At 38.2% G+C, this 21,794-nt stretch overlaps 1 protein-coding gene across 6 annotated transcripts in view; it reads left to right on the top strand.

The window, feature by feature from the left end:
- Positions 1 to 21,794, top strand: part of CRPPA (CDP-L-ribitol pyrophosphorylase A) — a 358,292-nt gene that overhangs the window by 312,278 nt on the left and 24,220 nt on the right. The window contains exons 24-27 of one of the 6 annotated variants that reach the window (XM_074367393.1): positions 823 to 942; positions 6,215 to 6,292; positions 16,154 to 16,272; positions 17,780 to 20,583. The exons of 1 other annotated variant lie outside the window; for it this stretch is intronic. The gene's annotated coding sequence lies outside the window, so the exon portion shown is untranslated. Of the gene's footprint in view, positions 1 to 822; positions 943 to 6,214; positions 6,293 to 16,153; positions 16,273 to 17,779; positions 20,584 to 21,794 lie in introns of those variants that run through there. 4 more of the 6 variants (XM_074367397.1, XM_074367392.1, XM_074367396.1 and 1 more) reach the window with 4 other exon arrangements.

A 21,794-nucleotide genomic window follows, 5' to 3' on the forward strand; every position in this document is an offset into this window, starting at 1 on the left:
TTAGAAAATCTTACAACTTTAATTTGCTAATGCCATGGAAAGCAAGTAGTCTAGGTTAAGTAGTATGGAAAGGGCAATATTTAATAATATAATATAATAACATAATAAGCATTATATTATACATTATTATGTAAAATTTCATTGTAATACTTGTTTCTAGATACTTTTTCTTTAAATTATTTTATCAAAATAACTTCCAGCAATGAATAGAAATTTGTAAAATATATAAAAACACACACAAAAAAAAATACTTGGTTCTTCAACTACCTAAGTACAATTTATGTTAACATTTGTGATGTAATCTGTATCACAAATTTAGTCTTAGACATATTTTTAAAATTAAAGTATAGTTAATTTACAATGATTCAGATGGACAACAAAGTGATCCAGTTATATGTATATATTCTTTTTCAGATTCTTTTCCAGTATAGGGTATTACAAGATAATACAAAATAGCTCCCTGTGCTATACAGTAGGTCCTTGTTTATCTATTTTATATATAGTGGTGTGTGTATGTTAATCCCAAACTCCTAATTTGTCCCTCTACCCTTTTCCCCTTTGGTAACCATAAGTCTGTTTTCTATGTCTGTGAGCCTATTTCTGTTGTGTAAACAAGTTCATTTGAATTATTTTTTAAGATTCCACATAGAAGGTATATATTTGTTTTTCTGTATGACTTACTTCACTTAGTATGATTGTCTTCTAGGTCCATCGTTGTTGCTACAAGTATCATTATTTCATTCTTTTTTATGGCTAGGTAATATTCACTTGGATATACATACCACATCTTCTTTATCCAATCATCTGTTAATGTACATTTAGGTTGCGTCCATGTCTCGGCCATTGTAAACAGTGTTGCTATGAACATTGGGGTGCACGTATCTTTTCTCATTAGAGTTCCCTTCGAATATATGTCCAGGAGTGGGATTGCTGGATCATAGGGTAAGTCTATTTTTAGTTTTTTTAAGGAATCTCCATACTGTTTTCCATAATGGCTGCACCAAACTACATTCCCACCAACAGTATGGGAGGGCCCCTTTTTCTCCACACCCTCTCCAGCATTTATTATCTTTAAACTTTTTAATGATAACCATTTTGACTGGTGTGAAGTGATACCTCATTGTAGTTTTGATTTCCATTACTCTAATAATTAGCAACATTGAGCATCTTTTCACGTTCCTGTTGGCTATCTGTATGTTTTCTTTGGAGAAATGTGTATTTAGGTCTTCTACCCATTTGTTGATTGGGCTGTGTTTGTTTTGTTTTGTTTGCTTGCTATTGAGAATTGAGTTATATAAGCTGTTTATATGTTTTGGAAATTATTCCTTGTTGGTTGCATCGTTTACAAATAATTTCTCCCATTCTGTAAATGGTCTTATTGTTTTGTTTATGGTTTCCTTTGCTGTGCAAAATCTTTTAGGGTTAATTAGGTACCATTTGTTTGTTTTTGTTTTGTTTCCATTACTCTAGGAGATGGATCCCCAAAAATATTGCTGCGATTTATGTCAAAGAGTGTTCTGCCTATGTTTTTCTCTAGGAGCTTTAGAGTATTTGGTCTTATCTTGAGGTCTTTAATCCGTTTTGAGTTTATTTTTGTATATGGTGTGAGAAAATGTTCTAATTTCATTCTTCTACATGTAGTTTTCCCAGCAGCACTTATTGAGGAGACTGTCTTTTCTCCAGTGTGTATTCTTGCCTCTTTTGTCCCAGATTAACTGACTATAAGTGCAGGAATTTATTTCTGGGCTTTCTATCCTGTTCCATTGATCTGTGTGTCTGTTTTTGTGCCAGTACCATCCCTTAGCTTTGTGGCATAGTCTGAAGTCAGGAAGTTTTGTGCTATAGCCTGAAGTCAGCTGTGTTCTTCTTTCTGAAGATTGTTTAGTCTAGGTGCGGGTCATTTGTGTTTCCATAAAAATTTTTAAATGTTTTGTTCTAGTTCTGTGAAAAACACCACTGGTAATTTGACAGGGGTTGCACTGAATCTGTATATTGTGTTGAGTAGTATGGTCATTTTAACAATACTGTTTCCTCTAATCCAAGAACACAGTATATCTTTACATGTGTTTATTTCATCTTCAGTCTCTCATCAGCATCTTACAGGTTTCTAAGTACAGGTCTTTTGTCTCCTTAGGTAGGCTTGCTCCTAGGTATTTTATTCTTTTTAATGCGATGGTAAATTGGATTGTTTCCATAACGGCTTTTTCTGATATTTTGTTTTTGGTGTATAGAAATTCAACAATTTCTGTATACTAATTTTGTATCTTGCAAAATTACTGAATTCATCGATGACCTCTAGTAGTTTTCTGGTGGTATCCTTAGGATTTTCTATGTATAGTATCTTGTCATCTGCAAATAGTGACAGTTCTACTTCATTTTCAGTTGGATTCCTTTTTTTTCTCTTCTCTGATTGCTGTGGGGATAAAATAAGACATAATTTTATTTAAGTTATGTTGCATAAAAGTGGCAAGAGAGGGCATCCTTGTCTTGTTCCTGATCTTAGGGGAATGCTTTCAGCTTTTCACCACTGAGTACAATGTTAGGTGAGGATCTAGTCATATATACCTTTATTAAATGTTCGATAGAACTCACCTGTGAAGCCATCTGGTCCTGGACTTTTTGTTGGGAGTTTTTAAATTACTGATTCAGTTTCGGTACTAGTAGCTAGTTTGTTCATATTTTCTATTTCTTCTTGGTTTGTTCTTGGGAGATTGTAACTTTCTATTTGTCCATTTCTTCTAGCTTGTCCATTTTATTGGCATATAGTTGCTCATAGTAGTCTCTTATGAGCCTTTGTATTTCTGCGGTGTTAGTTGTAACTTCTCCTTTTTCATTTCTGATTTTAATGATGTGGACTCACTCTCTTTCTTTCTTGGTGAGTCTGACTAAAGGTTTATCAGTTTTGTTTCTGTACTCATTTAGCCAGTCTGTGTCTCTTGGATGGAGCATGAATCCCTTTACATGTAAGATAACTATCGATCTGTATGCTCTTATTGCCATTTTAAAAAATTGTTTTGGATTTGGTTTTGTGGCTCTTTCCCCCCTCCCCTTCTTTTGTTTTCTTCTCTTGTGATTTGATGACTATTTTCAGTGTTATGTTTGGATTCCTTTTCTTTTTTGTGTGTATATTTATTATAGATTTTTGGTTTGTGGTTACTATGGGGTTTTTGTATAACGGTCTCTCTTTCTCTCTCTGTGTGTGATTATTTTAAGTTTCTGATTCTTTTAATTTCCAAATACATTTTAAATATTCTGCATTTGTACTCTCTTCCTCTCACAATTACTGGTTTTGAGTCCACATTTTACACCTCATTGTTTTGTGTATCCCTTAACTGCTTATTGTGGATACAAATGATTTTACTACTTTTGTTTTTAACCTGTCTATGAGCTATGTATGTGGATGATTTCCTACCTTTACGGTATGTTTGCCTTTACTGGTGAGCTTTTTCATTCCATAATTTCCTTGTTTCTAGTTGTGGCCTTTTCTTTTCCCCCTGGAGAAGTTCCTCTAACATTTGTGGAAAGCTGGTTTGGTAGTGCTGAATTCCTATAGCTTTGGCTTGTCTGTAAAGCCTTTGATTTCTCCATCAAATCTGAATCAAAGTCTTGCTGGGTAGTGTATTCTTGGTTGTAGATTCTTCTCTTTTATCACTTAGAATATAACATGCCACTCCCTTCTGGCCAGCAGTTTTTGCTGAAAAATCAGCTGACAACTTTATGAGATTTCTCTTGGATGCTGTTTTTTTGCTTTTCCCTTGTTGCTTTTAATCTCTTTATCTTTAATTTTTAAAATTTTCATTACAATATATTGTGGCGTGTTCCTCTTTGGTTTAATCTCGTACGGGACCCTCTGCGCTTCTTGGACTTGGGTGATGGTTTCCTTTCCCACGTTAGGCAAGAATTCAGCTATCATCTCTTCCAGTATTTTCTCAGGCCCTTTCTCGCTCTCTTCTCCTTCTGAGACCACTACAATTCAGATATTAGTATGCTTGATGTTGTTCCAGAGGTCTCTGAAGTTCTCATTTCTTGTTTCTGTTCAGCGGCAGTTTGGTATGGGTTCCAGGGTGTCCCAAAGGTTGCTTTGGCCTTCTAGTGTGCAGGGCCAGGGCCCAGCTGGTCCCAGGTTAGGGTCCGCCCTGTGTTGCAGGATTGTAGTTTTCTTGCTTCAGGAATCTTCCCTCTGGTGGGTGAGGCTGGTCTAGAGGCTTGTGCAGGCTTGCTGGTAGGAGGGGCTGGGTCTCGGCCCTCCGGGGGACAGGGTCATCTCTAGGGGCATGTCTAGAGGTTGTTGTGGTCTCAGGAAGACTTTAGGCTGTCTGTTGATAGCTGGGGCTGTGTCCCCACCCAGTGAGTTGTTTGGCCTAAGGTGTCCCTCTGCAGCCTGTGGGCTGTGGGTGGTTCCAGATCTTGAAGCTAATAAGCCAAGATGTCAGCTGCCACAGCAGCAATGTTCATGGGACTGAATGTTCCTCAGTATGACTGCCACCAGTGTCTGTGTCCCCAGGGTGCTCCAAGAGACTCCAAAACCAGCAGGTAGGTCTGGCCCAGGCTCCGATCAAATTACTGCTTTTGCCCTGGGACTCAATGCATGAGATTTTGTGTGCGCCCTTTCAGAGTGATACTTCTATTTCCCCTAATCCTGTGTGGCTCCTGCACGTCAGCCCCACTGACCTTCAAAGCCAAGTGCTCTGGAGCTTTTCTTCCCCCTGCCAGACCCCTGGGCTGGGAAGCCTGATGTGGGGCTCAAAACTCACTCCTGTGGGCAAACCTCTGCAGTGTAATTCTTTTCCAGTTTTGTGGGTTGCCCACCCGGGGGGGGGGTAGGGTATTTGATTATATCATGAATCTGCCCTCCTACCTGTAGTTTCTTCTTTGTCTTTAGTTGTAGCGGATCTTTTCTCATAGGTTCTAGTCTTTTTCATTGAGGTTGTACTGCAGATAGTTGTGATTTTGGTGAGCTCCTGAGAGGAGGCGAGCTCAGAGTCCCTCTACTTCACCATCCTGGCTGGTCTCTCCACTTTATGTTGTTTTTGATTTGAATTTTTTTACCTAATAATTTGTCATTATTATTTCACCATGTCTTTAAATTGGGGCTTCCACCACTAGGCTATTGAGTTATGATTATAATTTGATTATAACATTTCCTGTTGATATCCTGTTTTTGAGCAGTAGAATTATAATCTAAGTAAAGGAATACGCATTGAATGGAGTATGCTGGCAAACACTAAGTTGTTTAAATACAATAAATATATAAAGTCAGGCTCTGTAAGTATAACAAGGCAGGGTGCTTATCTTTAGGAATATGCAGTATACATATGATTAGTATAGAGTACAGGATAAATGTGGGAGATACTATCTGTGCTTGTAGAATTTTTTTTAATGTAAATATTTAAGCTGGCTGTTTAACCTGACTTGAAAGTTGACATGTGACCAATATGGAAGCTTACATTCCAAAAAGAGAAAGAAGATTCAAGTCACAGAAGGTTTGCTGGCAAGTAAAAACTTTGGGGTTAGATAACACAAAGTGATGCTTGAATAGTAGATTTGGAGCACATTAGGAGGGGCATTTATGCCAGGCTAATGATTCTAAGCACTATATAGGTAATGTATAGTCATGTTAAAACTTTTAAAATTACCATGTAACAATTAAACCATTCACTGAAGAGTAATAACAGACTGCATAGGAAGTGAGTTTTTAGGTAGAGAAACAAGACTGTGTCTCCAAACACGGGGTGAGAGATAATAAGGGAATGTAGCAGTGGCAGATGAGATAGAGAAGGGAGGATGGATTCCAAAGGCATGAGCGATTAATGTTATGGTTATTAAAGAGAATAATGAGATGGAGAATGAAGGAACGCTGCTTGAATGACTAGAGACCTGTTAGTGCAATTAACAGAAATGGGGAATGCACCGGGAGGAGGGGGCTTGGGAAAGATGGTAAATTTATCCAACAGATACATGTTGAGAACAGAGCCAGACACCGTTGTGGGAATAGGACATGTCTCCACCACTCATAGAGCTTCTTGTGTAGGAGCAAAAGAAATGCCAGAAAGTATATTTTTTGTTATTTAGTGTGGTAAGTGTTTTCAGCAATAATTATTCAATCAGAAGTGTTCCTGAATGACATTTAGTAATTCTGCTTTGTTAAATAAGGGAAACATTCTCAGACAGACGTAGGCATTACAAGAACAACACGGGATGATTTATTTTCCAGGGGCAGGTGTGTGGAGTGCCTGGTCTGATGTGGCTGAATCACTGCATGTTCTTAGAGAAGGGAGCGGACATGTGGCTGGTAAGCAGACGAGCAGGGCAGCTGTGCTGAGTTAAGAGATGCTCAGAAGATAGTTGGGTCTTTCTCTACATGTAGGCTAGAAATAAATTGGAAGGGGTAAGAGAGCAAGAGGTTAAGTTTTTTAGACTTAAAAAGTAGTATGTTACTTACATCCTATAAAAGGTAGTATCTTTTAGCAGAATCTTGGGCAGCAGCATGTAATAAGCCGAAGTATGAGTTCTGTTGGTAATGTATGAATATTCACAGGACACAAGATAGATAAAAGGACTGTGGGCCTGTATGTCTCCTTGGGACTAATACACTTTTGATGCTGGGAGTGGATGAGGGAGGAAAATGAATTTGAGAAAAAGGAAGTGTTGGTGGAGAGACACCAAGGAGAATTATCATTTAAAGGGAATTTATCCATTGAAGGAGATCCAGAGGGATAAGCCTGAAATATTACAGTGGGACATTTAAGAAGGAAATGACAACTAGATCAAGTACGATGGACTGAGCTAACAAACACCCGTGTGAACAAGGAAGTGTCAGGCATATAAATACTCCAAGGAAAGAAAAACAGGATAGTGTGGTTAGAAGTGCCCAGGAGGCTGCTTTAGAGTGGGTGGTCAGGGAGGCCTCTGAGGGGCTGCCATTTAAGCCGAAGCCTGAATGTCATAAAGGAGTGTGCAGGAGAGAGGAGACTGGTTTAGGCACAGGTTCGGAAAATCTACACCATGAACTAGTCCTCTTTGGTTTTTTGTAGACACTTATGGATTCCTTCTCAGGAAAATATTTGTAAATACATAACATGAACATGTAGAACTATAAAGCAAATCAACTATGTTGAAATATATCAGTTATGTAAAAAATTATGCATTTTTGATGTAGTAATATATGCACTTGTAAATTAAATTATTAAAATCAGGAGCTCGCAGGAAGGTCTATAACTCACAATATTAATGAAATATAATGAAGTATAGAAACAATAGTTCAAGATACACTGAATAACTATAATGTGATATGAAAATATCTATACCTCAATTCCTATTAATGACAAAGTAACAACCATGGAACATAATTAAAGAAAAGGCTTAATAAAGAGGTAAAATTTTTCCAATACAAGTTCATATACCCCTGGCCCAAGCCAAAGTCTGGCGATAGTGGAAATTTAAATATTTTTTTAAGGAAAAGTGTGGATAGAGAGAATCTACAAAAGTAGCACAAAATTCTGTATTTGGTACCCAAACTCTGAAGTCTGCAGCCATCATCTTCAGCACTTAGGAATAATGTTCTAACATTTTTTTTTGGTGACATGAAAGGTCCCCAGCTTTTAATGGGGCTCAAAGCAGGAAAGGACAGAATGGTATACAAACACCCTGCCATACGAGCCATACTGTACTGTGGTACCAGTTGTATCTGTGGCGAGAGGATCAAAGCATTGACTATGGCACCTATGGTGGAAATATTCAAACACATACCCCTGGGTTCTGGAGTAGGCCCTAGAATTTGTTCCAAAGAACTATGTACTTACTGCAAACTGGGCCTTTGTAGAATGGAGCTTCTGATCATGTGACATCAAGTGACCAAGCAGTCAGAGGTGGCCATCATGAACTGAGTCCTCTAATATTACTGAAGTAATGTGGCCAGGTGGACCCAGCAGTCATTAGAAATGGAAGGAGTACACCCAGAGTCAGGCATAAGCAGGGACAGGGAGAAAAGGTACTCTGTGTAAGCAGGTGGCCCAGAACCACCCCTTACATCATCTGCCACTGTTGTATCGGTAGATCTCCCCCAAGTCACACCTGTGGCAGTACTGAAGACTCCCCCATAACCAGCTGATGGAGGAGAATACCCCGCAGTAACAGGCTCACTAAAAGGTGGAACTTATGTTAGTGCTCAGTGAAAATGGATGGCTCATCCACTATAGCTCAATTCAGGGATTTCCCTGAAAAGAAGTGGTGTAGGAAAACTCTCACAATAGGCAGAACTCAAGAGTGGTGAATTTAGCACCCACTTTGCGTGGAAAGAGAAACAGCCCAAGGGCACATGAACTAATGGACAGTGATAAGTAGCCCAGCTGACTGGTCACCGGCAGAAAAAACTAAAAATGGAAAACTGGGGACAGGAAGGTCTAGAGAAGTGACAGGTATATGGACCTATGGAATAAACACAAAGTATGAAGATACAAAATCCCGGTCAATGTCCATCAGAGAACATACACTGTCCACAGAAGAGGCACTAACCAACCAAGTTGTTCGACTTCCGCCAGTAGACATCACCCAGGCTCCATGACTGTCCACTCCAGTGCTGGCACAGCGGACGCATGAAGAGTGATGACGTGGGGGCTATGGATGGGCTCTGGAGCACGGGCTGCTACTCACCAATGCTCATCTAGTGACTGCCCCTGTTAAATGTGCAAGTTGTCAGCAAAGGGACCAGTCCTGGACCCTAGTACAGCACTGTACCGTGAAGGGTCCAATCAATTTCTTGGGTGACTACATAGGACCCTCCTACTCTGAAAGCAGCAGCAATTCATCTCGACTGTAATCGACCCACACTCTTGACTTTCATGCCAGCAGAGCCTTGTCTGGACCCACTATCTGAGGGTTTACAGAGTGTTTTATTCACCGACACATAATACCAAATAATTTGATAATTACAGTAGAGGACACATGGCAGTGGAAACATGACTAAAGGATCCACTGGTTATTTCCCATATACAAGACCATAAAGAAGCCTCTAGCTTGGAAGCACAGTACTTTGACCTTTTCAAGACACAGTTTGGAAATGATACCCTGCCAGGATTCTCCTCTAGGACTGCACCATCCTCAGGACTGAGTGTACACTCTGAATCACACACCATTAGCCGCTTTGTCTTCAAATAGAATACATGGATCTGGAACCCAAGTGGTAGACGTCACAGTGATCTTACTCACCATCACTCCCAGTGACATACTTGTGGAACTTGTGCTTCTCATTGCCACAAATTTAGGGTCTGTGGATTGAGAAGTTCTGGTTCCCGAAGGAGAATCCTTCCCCGATGGACATAAAGATAGTCCCATTGAAATCTAGGCTATAGCTATTAATCGTTACTTCAGGCTCCTTTGCTAAAGACTATGAGGGAAGTAAATGAGTTGCCATAGTGGAAGGGGTGATTGACTGACTTCAGTCTTTAAAAATGGGTACAGTTTTGCTACAAGAGGGAATCAGAAAGTGTTAGTTTATTATGAGGTTAGTCGGTGGGTCGTCTTTTGGAGAGTAACTAGTACTCTCATCCCTTCCAACTAGTAGCTCTGTTAACTAGGTTTGTCTCCTGGGGGGATCCAAACCTGTATCTCCATGGGATTTGAGGGGAGGAAATTTTACCCTGTGGTTAAGAAGGATAGATCATTAACAGAGAGTGAACCCTACAGATTGGGTAAGAATGTAAACACCTGCAACAATCTCTGGGTGAAATGGGAATTAGTATAAAAGTTGCTCCAGCCACTGTCATGTTGATAATGGCATTTGTTAATAGAGTTAGACCATTTAATTTTTTCTGGCTAATCATTGAGAGCCAAGGGAAAATAACAGCAAAATTCATTGGTTGGAGTAGACCAGAGATAGAGATTGACAATCTAAAAAGTACAAGGATATCCAAGAGGCAAGGCATTTGAGGATGGTATTAGGACAAATTGCACATGTTAGTTTTTGTAGGGAAGAGAAATACAGATTGGCAATGAACATATAAAAGGAGAAAGGAACTAAATATCAACAAAGTGTGTTGAGTTACATAAGGGACTGTTACTGACAAGATAATTACAAGCTGTCATCACAAAATATAAAGAAAGGAGGCAAAGTAAAATATTTGCACAACAGAAAATGGACAGAATTAATGACAGGAAAAGTACCTGAGGGTTCTTAATAAAATACATAATGTGACTTATCTATGGTAGCCCTTGAAGGTAAAGACGAACTGCTTTGTGTTATTGATACTGAAAGTAATTTTGGTTTAGACTTAGACAAAAAGAGTAGTTTAAGATAAATGCATTGGAAAAATAATGCATTTTTGGTCTTCTATACATTATTTTTTCATCAAGAAAAGGTGAGAAAATCTTAGTAATGAACCATGTCTCAGATTTTCACTAACCATGATAAAATTTGTTTAAATATGACAATAGGGTCCTTCAGGCTAGAATACTTCAAGTTTAGTTTCCTTAATTTGGAATATATCCTTTGCTTTAATCAAGGAAGATCAGTTACTTTCCACAGAATTTGTCTCCATATATGATAGACACAGTTATTGAAATAAAACACACAATACTCTCCAAACTGTCAAATAACAGAATAATAGCATTAAATAAACTTGTTTCTTCTAAGTTTCCCAGATAAACTGATGCCATCTGTATTTCAGATCCAAGTCATTCATTAAATGAGACTATTGTGAGGAGTATCCTGTGCTTTTTCCAGGTTACAAGTGGACATCACAATTTTACATACTGATTTGTGTTGCCCATAGCAAAATCTGTTTTTTTAAATTGAAGTATAATGGACATACATTATAGCAGTTTCAGGTGTACAACATCATGATTTGATATTTGTATATATCACAATAAGCCTAGTTAACATCTGTCACTATACTTAGAGAATTTTCTTTTCCTAAGATGAGAATTTTTAAGATTTATTCTCTTAGCAATTTTCATATGTGCAGTACAGTATTAGCTACAGTCGCCATGCGAGACATCACATACCCATAACATATGTGTTTTACAGCTGGAAGATTGTACCTTTTGCATCTCTTCACCCATTTCACTGACCCCTAACTCCCACCTCTGGCAACCACCAATCTGTTCAATCCATGGCACAAAGTCTCTGCTTTGATAGATTTTAACAAGCAGTATCTATCCACCTGTGATGACTTTTTAGCAGATGACATCATCTCTTAATTGTATCAATCTGAACACATCCTTACCACCAGGAAAACTTAATAGGCCCGTCTACACACCCGTTGGTATATAATCCCAAGAATGTATTACATACAGACTTTGAGGTTTTTTTGTTTCCTATTCCTAAACATATTGGCACTCAAGGCTGCTTAAACAAGCATCAACAAAGGTGCCTGTCTTCTTTGAAGTTATTTTCCACGGAAATCACAGCCACTGACCCAATGATTTAGAAAGATTAAATTGTGCTTATTTTATGGCATTCTAAAACAGCAGGGTTAAATACTGGGCCAGCTGCCAGCCGTGCAGCACCCACACTTTCATGTTTGCCTGCCAGACCCATCCGCACGAATTATTCTGGAGCAGAAATGTGCAATGGCGCCATTCTGCAGAGCAGAAATGAGTTTTGGAGTTCTAATGCTTTGATGAATGGATAATTCAAATGTTATTCACTTTTACATGCATGCACAACACTTTTTTAGATTATTGGATTTTAGTTGCTGGAGGCAAGTTTTTTCCTTCTCTCTTGGAGGAAAGACATCCCCTACACTAGTTAAGTTTCTTTTTATTTTGTTCCAGAGGAATGTGGGATCCCTTTCTCTGACTATCAAAAATCAAGATGTACTTAGCGACTTTATTTCTAGCAGAAGCTGTATCTATATATTCATATTGGTGCATAAATGTATATATACACACACATTAGATCATTTATTCTATGTTAATTTACACTAAAAACATGTTCTTTTCTGAACTCTGCCATAGTCATTAGGCTGAGGCATGGCTGTACGTTCACTCCAGGCTCCTTGATAGCAGGATCAAATAGCTCCAGGTGGTGCAGATCTCTGTCCACGGGTCTACAGAGAGGACCCACAGCCTCACACTCAAGCCCACAGTCTATATACAGCCACTCGGGTAAAACTTCATTAATAATATGAATGATTTAAAATACAAGAAGAGCAACGACAAGTCTAAGCAAGTATACACTCAAGGAAATAATGGTGACAAGAAAGCATACCTGGGAGTTTTCAGACAAGAGAAGCCACCGTCTTTACTAAAGGCTGGGAGGTACTTTTTTTGGAGAAGGCAGGTCTTGACGCCAACTTAGAGAATATTGGGGATTTCCCCAGATGCAGAAGGAAAGCAATATTGTATACTAGCGAAATATTTTCTATAAAAACAGGGATGGAGACCTGTGGGTTGCAGAGAGGGAACCACAAGAGGTTGCCTAGATTGATTTTCTGAAGAAATACAAAAAGAAATAAGGTGAAAAAAGAAAGGTGGGTCCATGTGTTTGTAGGTTGGGAATGCCACGCTGAATAGCATGGCATTAATCCTTCTGAACAAGGGAGAGAATGAACACTATTGAGCAGGACTAAGGATACAAAGCTAAACCAGTACTTTCAGAAGACTTATGATGTTCTACAGGGTGGAATGAAGGGTAATCTGCACGTAGGCAGGCAGATTCCTCAAGACAAGGCTATGGATGAAGTGCTGGAAGGTAACCAGAGCATCGTAAAATGCCAACACACAGAAATTAGTGGACAACAGTAAAATCAAGAAGACCTGGGAACTGAGTGTGTGGGGAGCAAAACATCACCAGTTGATGGTGAGGGAATATGGCAGTGACAGAATATAGCTTGTATCAACCAACATTTTTGGAAACATTGAGAGTCAATAAATATAAGATGTACCCTTCTCAGGAGTTACCTTAGCAGTGCAGTCACCAGTGCAGTCAAGATGAGAGAGGAGACATGAGTGGATTAGGGAGAGATTGGAGAGCAGAGCCTAGTGAGTGATAAAGTCATTTTAGTTTGAGTCCAAAGGAAACTAAACAAAAATGGCTGGGAAAAAATTAAGTCATGTGCTTTAAGGCTTCTTAGAATGGATTGTACTGAAGGGAGAAGACAAAATGTTTTCCTATATTGGTTCAATTACCATTAAAATTAAAAAATTATAGCAAACTTTTCATCATTTGTTTACTCATTTTTGTGGCAACATTTCATTCTAATACTAAATAGCAGCTGTGCTCCATACAGGTTTGCGAGTTGCTTCATTCCAGGCAGGTAGCTGATCTTTGTCATCTCTTTCCTTGGGGGTTTTTTGCAGAGCAGAAAACAAGCTGCGTAAAGCAGACTCCTTCTAAAATCAGTGAAGGTAGAGTGTTGGGGTCCAGTAGGGGCAAGGGAGAGGGGTATGCCTTTAAGAAACAGAAAAATATGCGGTTTTTCTCTGACCCCAGAGAGGGACAAAGATCACATAACCCTCTAGAACTTTGCTGACATTCTCAGCTTCTCAGCCTTTCTGAAGATTCCCAAAGAGGAGCATCAGGGCTTCTGAGACCACCAAGACCACAGGCCTCCCTGCAGCAGCCAGCGTCAAGTGTCCACAGGGGACCAGAGCAATTTCCCATTTCTTACCTCTGGGACCTTTGTATTACCCGGTCTAGGCGGGGCCCCAGAAAAACTGAGGTTGCATCTTACACCAGCCTTGCAGGACACAAACGCAGTTTTGAAATGAGTTTGATTAAATAAAAAAATAGAAGAGAAACTCAGTTTTGAAATGCGTTTGATTAAACAAAAAAATAGAAATACAACTTTCTTATTTTTTTATGACTTATCAATGGTAATTAGTTAAGTTGGAGAATAAAAGATCCAAAGTAGTGGGGTTTTTTTCTGTTCTTTCTTCAACCTATCCATATATACAATACACTTCAAATTTTTTTCCGTCCTGGAATTCATGTTACAACCCTCTACCGCGTTAAGGGCTGAGTGGTGATGTAACACAAAAGGATTTACTTAATGGTACCAACATTTTTGGATGTTCTGTTTGTTCTCATCATTCTTTCACACTATGAATGGGGTAGCTGAACTGTGCAGAAGAGTTTATCAGAAATCCACACTCAGGCTCTGAGCAGCTTGGCCTTAGAGGAGCTGAACACTTCTTTATTGGATCTCAAGTCACACGAGATGCCAGCAATCACAGTTCTCTTACTAAGCATAAAACACTCGGTGAGATACCACGTTTATGCTTAGACCAAAGTACTCCAGACTCTCCCAAATGAATCCTGATCATTTACACTTGAAAACATTTTGTAATTAATGCATTCTCATTATGTTTATGCTAGGCCATTACAAGTCATTTTTGAAGACATCTGAAATAGAGCAAAAATTCTACAACAAAAATAAAACCATGGAGGATAGTATTTTCCCCTTATATAAAAAATGTTTCATTATTTTTTCTTCTTAAATCAAGAAGGCCTCATAGAATCAGAATCAATGTCCTTGTTTTAAAAATCATTTGCTCTTCTACAGTATTACTAGAAGACTAATAAAATGTGTATTACATTATAATTGAAATCTTAACCGCCCTGGGAAAAAGTAAATGTGTCATGTTGTGTGAAGTGATGTTGAAATCTTGCCATACATGGTCCCAGTCAAGCCTGAAAACCTGTTATCTTTTTTTTATTAATGTCTAAGTCATCTGCATTTTTGATAACTTCAGTAAGCCTCACGACTGTCAACGTTTGCCACTGACTTTTACTTTCCCCCAAATTATTTTTGACATTTTGGTTTCCACTTAACAAGTAAGTAAGCTTCCATTCTTGGAGACATTACTTAATAGATACCACATGTCCAAGACCATACGTAAACATCATTTACTGCAAAACAGGTTAATAACAGTGCAGATACTGTTGCTATAGTCCCGTATTATGCAAATGAGAGCAAACTATTTTTGTTGTATTATTTGAACTCACTGAAAACCAACAGAGGTCATCGCACTACAGGTGGGGATTAACACAAACTTAAATGTGTACTAATCTCCCTGTGAGGAAGGAAGCTTGAGCAAATGCTCTGTGGCAGCTGCTCGTTTCAGGATACAGCCAAATGCTACCAACAGAAGGGAATACTTAGGAGACCAATTTGAATTAACACGTTTGGAAATTTAGTGAAAGTATAAACACATACGAAGTTGAAAAGAACCATACATATAAGTCTTACTTGGAGCTACACTTTTCTTTTGTAGATTTTCCCTGATAGTTCCATTTCTAGAAATTCTATCCAGGCCCATAGTCTAGATGTGGTTCTCTATAATGACAGCTTATTGGTGTATCAATCAAAAAAATCTTCTCAACTTTCTGTGATGCAGGCTAATAAAACATGATCACTTTTCCTGAATAAGTTGAAATACACCTCTCGGGACTGATACAAAATAAAAGTGATTCCCTCTTTGGGACAATTAGCTCGAAAGAAGGCAAAGAAGGAAACTATTACATGCCCCCGTTTAGTATGAAAGGATCCAGGATTTGGACTAGGAAAGGAAGACAAGGGAAAGGAGATGGTAAAGAAAGCAAGGGAGAGGGCTTAATCACAATCGTAGAAGCCAGAATTAGTCATTTGTGTAAAGAGAGTATTAGGAGACTGGTTTTATCAGACCAAGATATGCTATTTACAGCAACGTTAAAAGTTGGAAAACTTGTTACATGATAATCAGCCCCTGAAAAGATAAATGTTTGTTATTGTTGTAACCTCTTCTCTTTTTTATGGGATTTCAGAAGAACATTGGTTTGTGGAGCTTTACCATTTGTGTTTCATTTTTGCACTCTGTGATGTAACAGACGTTAAGCACTGGTACGCGACAGGCACTGCACTAGGCACTGGGGATACTCATGCGGTTCCTGCCTTCGTGGACTTTACAGTATCTGGTAGCTGTGTGCTAATTTAAATTTGAAAAATGCTTTCACTTGCTTTCCATTTTTCTCATATCCTGCTTTTCAGTGTACTCTTCTTTGGCAACAGGACCTTGATATTCATGGCAATGAACTTGTTTTAAAGAGGAGGTGATTTTTCACATATAAGGAATTATATTTTGAATAATGTAACGATGACTGTCTTAGCCTGGCTGCCATAACAAAATACCATAGACAGCATGGGTTAACTAACAGAAGTTTCTTTGCTTATAGCTCTGGTGTCTGGAAGTCGGAGATCAGGATGACAGCAGGGTAGAGTTCTGATGAGATCTCTCTTCCTAGGCTAGCTATGGCCACACCTCCTGGCTGTGTCCTCACATGATGCAGAGAGAGTAAGTACTCTGATGTTTCTTCTTCTAAGGGCGTGTATTCCATTATGAGGGCCCCACCCTCAAGACCTAATCTGGACCTAATTACCATTTATATTATTATGGTTAATATTATTTTCATTTCTTGCTTTATAGCCCAGTGATCATAATTCGTATAGTATTCCATATTAATTTTCTACTTTTCCTTGAATTTCAAATAATTTTTGTCCTATAAAATTGAAGTTACATAATTAGGTATTTAGAATTGAAGCTTTTATCACTGTGATCAATTGAACCTTTTATCACCATGAAAATTTCCTTTTTCTCTCTACTAATGCTTTCTGCCTTATACACTTCGATATTACTATCACTACAGTTGCTTTTTGTGTGTGTCTAGTTTCTGCTTTTCATATTTTTCTATTTTTTAGTTTAGATGTATCTCTTGTAACAAGCATAACATTGTTGCTGTTGTTGATAAATTCAGTATGAAAATCTTTGATTTTAATAAAGAATTTAATATATTTATATCTATAATTATTGACCTATTTGTTTAAATCTATACTTTATAATTTATTTATAATATTTTCCACATTTGTATATTTGCTTTTTTGAATATTTTTATTATTTAATCTCAGCTCATTTGCTTGAAAATTGTAACTGATTACACTGAAGTTAGAACTTACTCTAAGCATGTGTATAGGGAACTTTTCACCACCATTCAGGACTCCCTTTGATTTGCAACCCAGTTACTAGCTGTTTTTTTCAGAGAGAAACACATGACAAATACCACTGAATATTGAACACTTTGCCAGGAGGGTACAATTGAAATAATCCAATATAAGAATAGTATTTTCCACAAGCTTTGTATTTTACTTTAAAAATTCATATGGTTTTCCTCACAGTGTACTTGTTTGCTTTAATATTTAAAAAGTTAGGTAACTCTGAAGAAAAAATAATTTAAAAATAAATGAAAACAAGCAACTCCTCTTAGTCATTTGATGTAATGCTATATTACTGGCCCAATCGATTCTTAAAAAGTGAGATGAATGCAAAGAGATTTGATCTTGCATTTTGAGATTATCACTGTCATGATTCAACTTTTCCGTCTCAGTATCACAGTATTTAAGAGTCAGAGTCACAGAAATGGGTATTTGCAAGTGCGTATTTTTTATCCACTGTTTTTCAAGCTGTCAGAGTAGCCATGAAGCACCACCAGAAATGTGCTGGCTTTGGAAGAGATAAAAATTGTATAATTTTGTAGTTGGGAAGGCTTCTGTCTCAGTCACTTCCTATTTAAATAGCCAACCACATTGCTTGGCACAGGCTCAGGACTCAGGAAATGGACATTGTTGTGGTGGTGGTTTTTGTTATGATTATCTTTAGTTCTGGACTGTTTATACCTTAATGATGCCTAATAGCTTAGACCCAGAAGGAATGTGATGCAACTCTGAGAGCAGTCCTTTTCTTTAGAAAAGCTACTGTCTAACTTAAGATGTACTTTTAAAAATCTTTTGCCCTTCTAAAACCACAGTTAAGAAAATGAAAATGGAAAAAAAAAAAAAACACAACAGCCTGGTGGAAACTATTCACAACACATATATCAGACAAAGATTTGTATCAAGACTATGCAGAGTTCTTCTAAGTAAATTACAAACAACCACCACTACCGAAAGAATAAAAGATGTGAACAGATACTTAACAGAACACTTCAAATGATGAATAAACACAGGAAAACAGTCTGAATATTAGAGAAATTCAAATTAAATCTACAACGAGATACTACTACACACCTACAAGAGTGGTTAAAATTAAGAAGACTGGCTATACCAAACGTTTGTGAAAATATGGAGCAATTGGAACTCTCATACAACGCACAAAGGAATCAAAAATTGTACAATCATTTGGAAGACAGCTTGGCAATTCCTTAAAAAGTTAAAAATTCTTTCCTATGCCCAGTCCTTCCAGTCCTAAGTATATGCCCAAGAGAACCAAAAGCATGCATCTGTATAAAACTTGTGCCAAAATGTTCAAAGCACCTTTATGTGTAATACCAAAAACTGGTTCCTCAACAGATGAACTGATAAATAATTGTTATGTATCTGTACGATGTAATACTATTCGACATAAAAAGGAATTAACTCCTGAGACACAACAAAAAAATAGTGAAGTAATCTAGCATTCATAGGTAGCTTCATGGTTCCAGAGAGTGACGATAAGCAAAAGTATGATTAATTATGAAAATACTGAAACATTGACATCTAAGGTTGAAATAAACTTTAAGTAGCCACCTCCTCTTATAGTATTCAAAAAAAAAAAAGTTGATTTCCAGGCAAATAGTTATCCACATTAGTGAATTCTGAGGATACTTATAAAACACACTTACCTAAGCAAACAGAACTTTGTACACATAAACCTTAGTGTATGCATATTTCAAATTTCAGCTATTTTCTTTTGATGCTAAGCAAATAATGAATGACTGGGCTTGGTTATGTGTAGTGGTCCACAAAACAGGTAATATTTTTTACGATAATCTTCTTATATACAATATTTACTATCTTGTGTTATTTTTAAAGTATGTTAATATTTACCTTAAAAAAGCTCTGATACTACTTGCAACAATGTAGTTTTAAGAAAAATTGGTATGAGCAAAGTTGCATAGTAAATTGACTTCCCTCTATTTTTTTTTTTTTTTTAACTTTTCTAACATCTGCTCTTTGCTTCCAAACAAACAGGATCCGATCCCTCCCTCTAGCTTCCATACCATGAAGCCTCTCACCAAACTTTTATTACTTGAAGTCACTGTGACTTGGAGTTCACTGGCTACCACAGCGTAAGCTAGCATATCCTGAGTGATACATTATCATACATTCCATTGTCACAGGGGCATCCTAGTGCATTGCTTTAATCTTTGGTTTGTAATCCATGAGAGCGACTGTAATGGTAGTTTCTGTCATGGGACAGGGACCAAGAGATCTTATGCAGACGAATAATTGGGCAAATAGAAGCCATGCACACGCCTCAAAGCATGCTGTAAGCAGCTACGTATTCAGCATACTTGCAGTTGGTTGCTGATGGTGTTTTAATTGATGGATATTTTTGTGTTTTCAGGTTTTGGCTGAGAATGGAAATACTGTGAACTAAAATTTCTATCTGCCCCAAACCCCCATCTTTTCACAGCATTTTTTTTTTTTTTAACATTTAGATTCTCAACTACAAATGTAGCTGGGTGGAAGTCATTGACTGCACAATTTACTACAGCTCAACGCTGGGGGAGGGTTCTTTCCTCTAACAAATGAGATTAGTTTAAAATGAAGAAGTCCGAGGAAGCTACGCTTCAGTGATCGAAAAGCTTAGAAATAAAACCTCAGCACTTATATTGATAACATTGTCCAAGCTTCCCTGAAAACACTTTCTAAAGCTTAAGCAGGAAAAATGCATTGTAAGAGTGATGACAGCAGCTCACCAATAATTCTATAAAATATGACTAATAGTATTGGAACAATAAAGATTTTAGATTTTTTTTCAGGGGAGGAAACACACAAACACAATGACTGGTTTTTGGTTACAGACAAATCATATCTAACTTCTTAATGTGAAAGTCTGCTACCTGCCAGAAACTCAAAAACTCTTTTGTGAACAATTTTTCAAAGACTGTCCAGTCTATCCCTAAGTAAAGTGAGACTTCAAATCAGCAGAGAATTAAAATATATTTACTTAAAAAAGAAAAAAGACTCATGCAGAAGGGCATCTGATGTTTTACAGACATTCCAACACCTTCAGGAAATTTGAACTCACACCAAAGGGTCTGATAGTCATTTGAGTCTCCATCTGTACTGGAACACATGTGCACACACAATGCACACTGAATCACTCCAATGGAAAAAAAAAAAACAAAACTGGTCTTAAATAATAGAAGTCCTCTACCATTTCTCTTAACCGCAACTGCTCTGGCGGCTTGAAACAGAGTGACTTAGGGTGATCTGGTCATAAACCTTCCTTTGGTGCTAGAAGCCACGATGCTGAGCTCTAAGCAGCTCTGCTCCAGGGACACAGTGACTGTAAACTACATAGCCCAGAAGAAATCTAAGACTTGGGCAATTTGGGGAGCGAACTAAGAAGGAGGCAGTACTTGTTCTGATTTATCTCAGTCAACTGCTTCTCAGTGTCTTCTGTTATTTGCTTCCTGTTTTCAGCTTGTTGTCAGAATTTGGATGTACTAAAATTACTTTGCACAATTCTTTCTTGTAAACAAAAATATCTCTGCCATTTTCAAATCCCTGATCTCTATAAAAAAATCTTCTAGTATTTAGGAATAAAACAAAAGGAAACTTTCAATTATGTTGTGGTGAATTCACTATTAGATTGTTTCGGGGCAATGTATGTTAAAGACATTAAATTAATTGCCACAATTTATTATAGTGTTACTGTCCTGGGTACTTGTAACCTAATGTACATCATCTCATTTAATCTTTAAAGCAAACCTACTATTACCACCCCCATTCAACAGATGAGAAAACTGAGTCTTAAGAAGGTTGCTACTTGTCCCAGGTCACACAGCTTGGAAAACAGGCAGAAGATGGGATCCAAACTCAGCCCTAACTCCTAACTACTGTTCTGTGTTGCCTTCTTAGGTGTTCCTTCCTTTTCTACTTTTATAAAAATGTTAGTTTCTCTTGAAAGTGTTACTTAACCTCCTAAGTTGGTCCTTAACAAGGGTACTCCTGCCCAGTGTCATTTGAGCTAATAGAATGAGAATGAATTGGGTTCAGAAGCAAAGGAAAGCTTTATTCTTTGATCAAAGAATGGAGATGGGAGAGCTCTCGCTCCAGAGCACATGCTCTCCCCGGCAGGCTGGGGGCGGGGCTGCTTTACAGGGACCTTGTCAGCCGGGAGGCGGAGTTCCTGTTGGGCAGGCGCAGCTGTGCTGCTCAGGGCTCCAGCTGGCAGTGCTGCGAGCTGCGTCTCTGCATGTGGCCTGCTCCATCCATCCTGAATTGCAGTGCAGCGCACAGCGCTTCTGCACATGGCCTGCTGAGCTGCAGGGAACTTCTGCACACAGCCTGCCAAACTGGGGTCTCTGGCGCCGCTGTTCTGCCCTGGGAACTCTAGTCCCACGTGGTAGGTGCAAGACCTCTGCACACGTACCCCGACTGGCAGGTGAAACTAGACTCAGCACAAGAGCACAGACCTTATTACCTAGGTCCTGTCCTCTGTTTCGGGGACCCCGCTGGGCTTTGCCAGTGACAAAAGGAGCATCTGTGCATCTTTGAAAATGATAATTCGTGCTCCTATCCAAGTTTCCCTTGGAAAGGAAATGCAAATGGTTGAGTGCTTGAAAGCACAGTCTAGAACCCGGACCATCACCTCCTATGTGGGACCATGAGTGAATCGCAGACATTCCCTGTGCTTCCCTTTGTATGCCAAATAGCCTTGTTGTAGAGATTTATTTACTTTATATTTATAAAGCCCAGATAGTATGAAATGTAGGTGTTATTATGATTATATATATATATCCATGAATATCATATTCACATACTTAAATAAAG

Source organism: Camelus bactrianus, chromosome 7 (assembly GCF_048773025.1).
Source record: "Camelus bactrianus isolate YW-2024 breed Bactrian camel chromosome 7, ASM4877302v1, whole genome shotgun sequence".
In the NCBI taxonomy this organism is placed as follows: domain Eukaryota; kingdom Metazoa; phylum Chordata; class Mammalia; order Artiodactyla; family Camelidae; genus Camelus; species Camelus bactrianus.